This window comes from Nicotiana tabacum, chromosome 17, assembly GCF_000715075.1.
Source record: "Nicotiana tabacum cultivar K326 chromosome 17, ASM71507v2, whole genome shotgun sequence".
In the NCBI taxonomy this organism is placed as follows: domain Eukaryota; kingdom Viridiplantae; phylum Streptophyta; class Magnoliopsida; order Solanales; family Solanaceae; genus Nicotiana; species Nicotiana tabacum.
Genome location: NC_134096.1, coordinates 5,125,517 through 5,132,245, shown reverse-complemented (window position 1 = coordinate 5,132,245; position 6,729 = coordinate 5,125,517).

The window sequence follows — 6,729 nt, the reverse complement described above, 5'->3', positions numbered from 1 at the left end:
GATGACGATCAAAAATAAGTACCCACTCCCGAGGATTGATGATTTATTTGATCAGTTGCAAGGTGTCAAGTGTTTCTCAAAGATAGGCTTGAGGTCCGGGTACCATCAGGTAAGGGTTAGGGAGAAGGATATTCCGAAGACAGCATTCAGGACCAGATACGGGCACTTTGAGTTTTGTGTTATGTCATTCGATTTGACTAATGCCCTAGCAGTATTCATGGACTTGATGAACTGTGTGTTCAGACCCTTCCTAGATCTGTTCGTGATTGTATTTATCAATGATATATGGGATTACTCCCGTTCAAAGCTGAGCATGTATATCATTTACGTACAGTGCTCAGAGTTCTACAAAAAGAGAAGTTGTACACCAAACTCTCTAAATGTGAATTCTGGTTGAATTTTATAGCTTTCCTTGGGAATATTATTTCAAGTGAAGGTATCCGAGTTGATACACAAAACATTGAGGCAGTAAATACTTGGCCTAGACCTACGACACCAACGGAGGTTCTTAGCTTCCTCGACTTGGCAGGTTATTATAGGAGATTTGTAGAGGGATTTTTTTTCCCTTTCAGCACCATTTACAAAGCTGACTCAGAAGGGAGCTAAGTTTCAATGGACTGATGCTTGTGACCGAAGTTTCCAGGCATTAAAGGTCAGATTAACTTCAGCACCGATTCTAACACTCCCTGAGGGGACCGATGGTTACTATCTATTATGATGCTTAGCGCGTTGGATTGGGTTATGTACTGATGCAGCATGGTAAGGTTGTAGCTTATGCTTCTAGACAACTAAGAAAGCACGAAAAGAATTACCCGACCTACGATTTAGAGTTATCTGCGGTAATTCATGTACTAAAGATGTGGAGGCACTACTTGTATGGCATTCATGTTGATATCTATACGGATTATAAGAGCCTTCAGTATATCTTCAAGCAAAAGGAATTGAATTTATGCCAAAGGAGATGGTAGGAGCTACTGAAAGACTATGATGTTGATATTTTATACCATCCAGGGAAAGCGAATGTAGTAGCCGATGCCCTCAGCCGTAGATCTATGGGTAGCGTGTCATATTTACAACCAGAGAAGAGTGGGATAGCCCATGACATTCATCAACTAGCTAGTCTTGGAGTTCGATTACTGGACTCAGGTGATACTGGAATTACTATTCAGGACACGGCAACATCCTCTTTAGTAACTGAAGTGAAGGAATGCCAGTACGATGATCCTCTGTTAGCTCATTATAGGGATACGACCCCTCAAAAGTAGAAGACACCATTTGAGATTACAAAAGATGGGGTCCTCAGGTATCGAGGATGATAATGTGTCCCTAATATTGCAGGGCTACGTCGTCAGGTTATGGGAGAAACTCACTATTCTCGTTATTCTATCCATCCAGGAGCCACAAAGATATATCATGATATCAGGGAAATATATTGGTGGGACGAAATGAAAAAGGATATAGCGGAGTTTGTTGCTCAGTGGCCTAACTGTCAGCAGGTTAAGATTAAGCATCAAAAACCAGGTGGATTATTGCAGGCTATAGAGATTCTGACTTGGAAGTGGGAAGTAATCAATATGGATTTCATCATAGGCTTACCTCGTACCTAGCGTAAGTTTGATTCTATATGGGTGATTGTTGATAGACTTACAAAATTAGCCCATTTTCTGCCCGTTAGGACTATATATTTCGCAAAGGATTATGCAAGGTTTTACATTAAGGAGATAGTACTGTCGCGCCCTTTTTTTCCTGGTGAAATTGGGTTTCGACATGTGACAACTCTTTTAAGGAGGTATTAAAATAGGAGAGTCACCACCTAACGATTTTTAAGGTGCGTTAGGGCACCTATTTGCAAATGACTCTGATTTAACTAGTCTACATCACCAAAGATCGGGTAAGGGCTCAAGTTACCTCAAAGAGCAAGTGTTAGGCACTCCTCAAGTTCCACAACTGTGGGTCTCAGCCGAACTTAAATTATATGGATTAGTCTATGTGTTCAAGTAAGCAAAGAGAGTACAAAATCTAAGAATTTTATTACAAAAAGATCTTGAATAGGGAGGTGCAACTATTTTTCGTTCTAATAGGGGGGTCCTAAGTTTTTTGGTCTAAAGGATCACCCCGTGCAACATAAATAATACTTCACAACTCCCTTAGGGTAGGGAGTTACTCATATTATATAGCGGGCACAGACTATCATCTCCTGCTACCCGATTACTATGTAAAGTTGTTTACTTAAAGCGTACTAATTCAATTCTAAGTCGTGCTCTACGCGTACACTACACGTCTCATATCTATGGCCCAGGAGGTATTGGACCTCTATTTGGATGGTTCAAGACCTTACTTAGGCTGCTCAGAAATGTCAAAACTAGGCGACATACAAAACACATTGGACTTCAAATATGGGCAGTTAAGGGCTCAAGTTTGCCTCCACACTTAAGCAGCAAATGCACGCAAATACATATGCCAATTAGGAGGCTGCAGAATCCAGAATCTTAAACCTATAGACATGCTTTCTAGGCGATTTTTGAGGTCAAAGTATGCAGGCAGCTTTAGATGCAGGATGTTGCTCACAGACAGAATTATTCAGGTATTACAAACTGGTTATTGCAAGTTTTAAGTTACTAATCCTATATGTGTTATGCCTAGGTGATCTGCGCAGTTGAGTATAACAAAATCTGCTGGGAAAAGTCCCAGAATTATTCGTACATGAAACAGTATTTGAATGGTTTAGTATTAACCAATTATAGCGAGCAATTATTTCCTATAGACAGGATCTCTAACGCACAGCACTTTAGAGCTTATTTTATTGTCATAACTTAATCCTATAAGCATATTTTCTAGGTGAATAATGTCAAATAGAATAATTGGAATCCTATAGGCATGATTTCTAGTAGGCGATGAGAATTGAAAGAAACATCAATGACAATTAATTCCTATAGGCAGGTTTTCTAGTAACACGTAGCAGAAAGAATAATTGCAGTTTTTGAATACATATTTGCTAGCAGATAGTGTGTGTATGCTTCCCCCTAATGACATGATTTCTATGGTGCACATAGTGATTGAACAACATATATAGAAAATAAATTACCAATCCCTATAGGCATGTTATCTACCCATTTTGCATGCGAATATTAAATTTTACCCATTTTCCCTTTTACTAACTCCCCAACTGTTTATACAAAAGTTATTACAGGGCCGATAATGAGTAAAAATACAAATGTTACACAGCAGTGACAATAGGCCCACAGTAGGCTCAACATGAAATACCCAGCATTGTCTGGGCCTTCAATAACTCTCACACAACATACCCATGCCTCTAATATGTAGCCACACAACCCCAAAATCCATAAAGGATTAAAGTCAATTTATTCAACCATAGCACCAAGTGTTGCACCATTTAAATCAGCCAATTCAGGTATACAGCAGATAACATGATAGAATGGGATGAATAGAAGTAGTTTGAGATTTAGGGAATGACTAAGTACCAAGCCCTAGTGTGTCAGAGTTCACAAGGGTCTCAATTTGACCCCGAGCAATGCTCACACTAGGGAGGTCAATGATAGAACCTATGTAGCCTTGGCTTTTAGCTGGCTAAGAATGAGAACTCAAAAGAGCCTAGGTGACAAGTGAAGGATAGTAAACCAAGGTTGAGAGATAAAGCTGAGGGGATACAAACATAGTCAAGTTGAGCACATAGAGCAAATTATCAAACAGGCCTTAGGGCTTTAGAACAGACTTAGCAAAGATTCAGAAGGACAAGTTCAACACCTAGTGCATAAGCAATCACACATTAGCAGAACATGCTTGCAGGATTGGTGAAGGTAGCATACACAAATTCATAATAAAGGAAAAGGTTCAAATTATGCTAAGTATAGGTCCTAGTGTTACAAGAGAGAATCATATTAATTGGCAGCAGAATTTAGACATGATGAGAACAGATCATTGCAACTACTTGGAAGTCAAGGAAGTCAAAACATGATAGAAGCATACTAATAGAGAACACGATCAAACATGATATATAGGCAGGATATCATCACAGCAATTCAGAATAGGTTAGAAAACAGACTTGTGCCATATAGTGGGTGTACACATTCATGCTTTTGAACACAATCAACTAGTCGACTAAAAGGGGTACAAATTATGTAAGTAAAGCATGTTCAAGTAACAGGATTGATAGCAAAATTAAACAACAAAGAGATGCTAAAATGCAAAGGTCCTAAACATCAGTAAGTTGCAACACATAGGCTAGATGAACTTGAAAGGAATCCAATTTGCTCAAATCAAGCTTAGGCATGCTTTGAACTATCAACAATATGAAGTTAAAAGTTAAAGAGAGCTCAAATTGAAGTAAAACAGACAGAGTTTCACACAAAAACAACCCAGAAAACTCATTAAACTAACGAACTTTAGAGGTGAAGACTTATGCAAAATGTAGATACATGGGGACGAAATTACAAAGGTCCAGTAACTCACCATTTAATGAAGAATAGTAAAGAACAAACTTCCACAAAAACCCAGAATCCCAATGCGTCAAAGTTCCCAAGAGCTTCGATGAACTCAGGGCAATACTCGCACCAAGAACAGGTTGAGTAGCAAGGTGTTAATGGCCTTGGCTTTCAGCCTGCCAATACAGAATACTGAACAAGAGAGTAACAAAAAACCACAATTTTTAATGAAGAAAATTGATTCAAAGTTCGTCTTAAAGGGGACTGGGGGGGTTATATAGTGACAGAAATTGGAAGAACAAATATGGAAAATAATCAATTAAACACAAAATAGGGAAAGAAAATCAGTCAAATTTAAGCAGGAACAAGTAAAGTCACATGCATAGCCTATTCCGAGTAGAAATAGGTAAAAAATCGGACAAACCCTAATTGGCAAATGGTCAAAAAATTTAGCCAAGAATCTCGATGAATCGAACCCACACGATCCTGTTGAGAGTGTATACAGATGGATTTTTGTATGAATCTTGTAGGTTGAGGATGATTACACTTGATTTGGAGAGGCAGTACTTGCCAAAATCGGGCAAGTACTAAGTAACACCACGAACGCGTGAATGGTAACGAGATAATACAAATAAGGTAAGCAGATCGTGGAAAGAATTCATGTTTGAGACAGATCTGGAGAGTTTTAGGAAGGCGGCTAGGGTTTTGCGAAGAGGAGAGTAGAGTATACAGGGGCAGCATCTCAGGGGTAATGGGGGTTAGGGTTTCTTGTTGGATAATTAAAAAGGGAGGGATTGATTGTGGGCCGTTGATCTTAGAGATCAACGGCCAGGATTTTGAAGAGGGATTGGGGCGTGTTAATTAAACATGTATGGGTGGTGGGTTGCTGGTGTTGGGCTGGGGGTTATTGGGCTAGAATATTGGGCCTTTTGGTCTGAAAATTAGTTTAAAAATTGGGCCAGCTCTTTAAATAGAAATTAAAAGGGAAATAATTTAATAAAATATCTGAATAAATATTAAAAATGCTACTTATGCAAATTAATACTTTAAACAATGATAGAAGACTATAAAAATGTAAAAAAATATTTTGACCCTAAATGAAATGTCAATTGCAATAAGAATGTAAAATGTAGGCAATTATTGTAAATTTATGTGAATAGCCTAAAAATACAATTGTAATTATATAAAAATGAAGTAAAAATATTTCAAAAAATGTATTAGGGATGCAAATAATAATTTTAAGTGATTAAGTCATCACAAATAATTTAAAAGGGTAATTACTGAATTTTATGTAAATTAATGCAAGAAAATTAATTTAAAAGCTCTAAAATTATGAAAAATTATAAGAAGTGCTTGTGTAAATCTTGTAAATTAAATAATAATATGAAAATGATATTTTAAAAATATATATATTATTTAGAAAATATATGAGGGCAAAATTTGGTATCAACAAGTACGACTTCATGGTGTCCCTATATCTATTATCTCGGATAGAGGTGCTCAGTTTACAGCTAATTTCTGGAGGTCCTTCCAAAAAGGATTGGGGACTCAAGTAAGTCTTAGTACAACATGTCATCCCTAGACAGACGAACAGGCTGAGCGTACTATTCAGACACTTGAGGATATGTTACGGGCTTGTGTGATAGACTTCAAGGGAAGTTGGGATGATCATCTGCCGCTTATTGAGTTCACGTGTAATAATAGCTATCATTCTAGTATTCAGATGGCTCCATACGAAGCTCTTTACGGACGGAAGTGTAGGTTGCCTATAGGATGGTTCGATGTTGGGGAAACTAAGTTAGTAGGACCAGAGTTGGTACAACAGGCAATCGAGAAGATTAAGCTTATAAAGGAAAGGCTATTTAGCAGCTCAAAGCCGTCAGAAGTCTTATGCGGATAATCAACGACGAGACTTGGAGTTTCAGGTTGACGATTGGGTATTCGTAAAGGTATCACCGATGAAAGGCGTTATGAGGTTTGGTAAGAAAGGAAAACTTAGCCCTTGGTACATTGGACCATATAAGATCATACGCAAGGTAGGCCAGTTAAACTTGCCTTCTGACTTGGAGTCTGTACATCCAGCCTTTCATGTGTCTATGCTTTGTAAATGTATTGGAGATCCTTCTAGAGTCGTGTCAGTTGACGATGTTTAGGTCACAGAGCAGCTATCATATGAGGAAACTCCCATTACTATACTAGATAGACAGGTTCGGAGATTGAGGACTAAAGACGTAGCTTCGGTGAAAGTACTTTGGAGAAACAAAAATGTGGAAGAAATGACTTGGAA